Raw genomic sequence first — 2,898 nt, 5'->3', positions numbered from 1 at the left:
ACCTCTAGCAACTGCTGGGCTAACTCTGAACCAGCTAACTCTAAGGGCCACCTTGGTTCCTCGGTCCAATCCTACACAGGAGGACTCAAATGAGATACAACTCTAACATAACTCTAAACATAGCTAGAAACATCTCCCCAAAAACCCCCTAAAACATCATAAACATGCATGGAAAAATGGGCAAAGGAAGGCTGGACAGGGGTCTTTCGGCGGCAGGTTCGGTGGCCGAACACCCTCTCCAGAGACGAAACTTGGGTACTTTCGGCAGCACCTTCGGCGGCCGAAAGTCCCTTCCAGATCCGAAAGTCTAACTTTCGGAGGCAAGGTTCGGGGACTGAAAGACCTTCCAAAGCCGAAAGTCACCCACCTTCGGCGGCATGTTCGGCGGCCGAACCTCCTCTCCAGAGACGAAAGTCCCAACTTTCGGGGGCAAGGTTAGGCGGCCAAAACAGCCTCCTTAAGGGGTTCGGCGGCCGAACCTGAGTTCTCCAAAGAGGCAGAACCCAGATCAACCTCACGTCTCCAGCCTCCAAAACCTCTCCACAACATGCACAACTCCCCCACAAGTTCTCAAACACATGCATATACACTTATTCATGCATATAGGGGTTTAGAACTAGCTAAAAACCCCAAAAACAACACATATACACAAGAATGGCTTATGATCAACATAAACCCTATTCATGCAACTCATGCAAAACTCATGCAAACCTAACCCTTTTCCCTCATAAAACTCATTTAAAACATCATAAAAGCCAAGGATCTACACTTACCTCTTGAAGATCAAGAGTTGGTGCAACCCAAACTTGAAGATATGGAGAATCCAAGCTCCAAAGTCTCCAAGCTCCACCTCCTTGCTCCAAGCTCACAACTCTTCAACACAAGGAGAAAACTCATGAAAACCTTAAAGGATTTGAAGAAAAACCATGAAACAACCCAAGGAGAGCATGAACTCACCTTAGCCCAAGAATGGAGAGAAAACTCCCCCTTTTTCCGGACAAAGGGCCTTTTATAAGCGGCTTGGTCAACCATTTCCGGCAGCCAAACCTGCATGCAAACCTCTACCACGTTCGGCGGCCGAACATGGGCTTCGGAGGCAGCAAAACCATGCAACTTTCGGCGGCCGAACCTGGCCAACGCGTCCTTGGTCTTTTCTCTTCAAAACTCAAATCCTTTCATTCAAAACCATAAAACACTTAAAAACCTTTTAGAAAACCTTTCTCTTTTACCCTTCTAGGAACCTCCGACATCCTCGAATTCCAGATTCCAACGGAAATCCCGCCGGAAAGTAAGAATTCCGATGCCGGTGTCTAGCCGGGTATTACAATCTCCCCCCTTACAAAACATTCGTCCCCGAATGTTCTTCCTCTATCACATGCATACTATAGCCATAACATAACACATAACATAACATTAACACATAGCACATAAAAGTGACACGGTACTACTTGAGTAAAACTCACGGTCTCCCAAACACACTAAACACACTGAGGTGATTCTAAGGGACTTCCACCATCGGTATTTCCTATTCTTCAACTCTGCGTGTCTATGATCCGCTCTAGCTGCTCTATACAGGTAAGATCCCCCGAGATCTCCACCTCTGGTTCATAAAGAACCTCACTCGGATCCGATACGAACTTTCAAGAAAACATGGAAAAACCAGATGGCTCTCCTGCCCATAACGAATCACCCTCTCTAAAGGAGACACCTCCAGCAATATCTCAACGTCTCTTAAACCGCAACAGCTTCCGCTGTGCACTCTGATCCTTGCCCTTCTCTCTTCACTGCTACACTATACTAGCTCTAACGTGCAACAGGTAGTACCCGGATTTCAGATCTATCTAGGAACACAACCAGCTCCTGCTAGCTGATCCAATAGATCATCAATCCTAAGTGGGAATACCTGTCCTTGGTAGTGACCTTGTTCAACGGCTTACAGTCGCTACAAAGTCTTAAGGATCCATCCTTCTTTTCCCACAATAACACTGGAGCAATCCAGGGTGAGGTACTAGGTCGAATAAAACCCTTGTCTACCAAGTCTCACCACTACTCTACTACTACCTCAACTCTGCAGGTGCCATCCTGTAGGGAAGAATAGAAATGGTTCTGAGTCCAGACACCACTCCTATCCCAAACTCTATCTCCCTGACAGGTGGTAAACCTGACAGCTCGTCTAGGAAAAATATCTAAGAACTCTCTAGCTACGGGCACTGAGGCTGATTCCCTGACCTGACTGCTACGCTCTCCAACAAGAGCTAGGAACCCTCTGACAACCTTTCCTGAGCAAACTACAAGCCTGAAGGGCTGACCTCAAACCTCTAGACACCTCTACTCTGTCCCCTCCAAGGACAACTCTAATCCATCCAGCTCTCTGAACTCTCCTACCTTGTCTCTGCAGACCCAGGTAGTACCACGAGTAGCTAGCCAATCCACCCCTAGAATGACATCAAACAGTCACTCTAGAACCACTAGGTCAGCTGGAAGGCATCTACTCACAACAAATACTGAACTAAACTGGCAGACTGACTCTGCCACCGATGGATCACACTTAGGTCCACTGACCCAAAGAGAATACTCTAAACCCAGAAGCTATCAACCCACCCTCTCTACGGCACTCACAGCACAAGGAAAGAGAAACACCAGGGTCCAAAGAACAGCACAAACATCCAAACATCCATAAGTGAACGTACCTGACGTCACCGTGTTCGATGTGTTAGCCTCCTGCTAAATCAGGGTGAAGATCCGAGCCAAAGCTGACGGACCTTCTCTGCAGGAACCTACCAAAGAAAAGGCAAACCCTTTCCTTCTGCCTCAACCACTGCCCTGAAACATGGCCAGAGCTACTGGCTGAGCCACACTACCTGAAGTCGTCCGCTGGGACTGTGCCAACCAGGGCCG

The sequence above is a fragment of the Manihot esculenta genome, chromosome 15 (genome assembly GCF_001659605.2).
Source record: "Manihot esculenta cultivar AM560-2 chromosome 15, M.esculenta_v8, whole genome shotgun sequence".
NCBI lineage: Eukaryota > Viridiplantae > Streptophyta > Magnoliopsida > Malpighiales > Euphorbiaceae > Manihot > Manihot esculenta.
The sequence above is the reverse complement of the archived record's forward strand: the minus strand, read 5'-3'. Positions refer to the sequence as shown.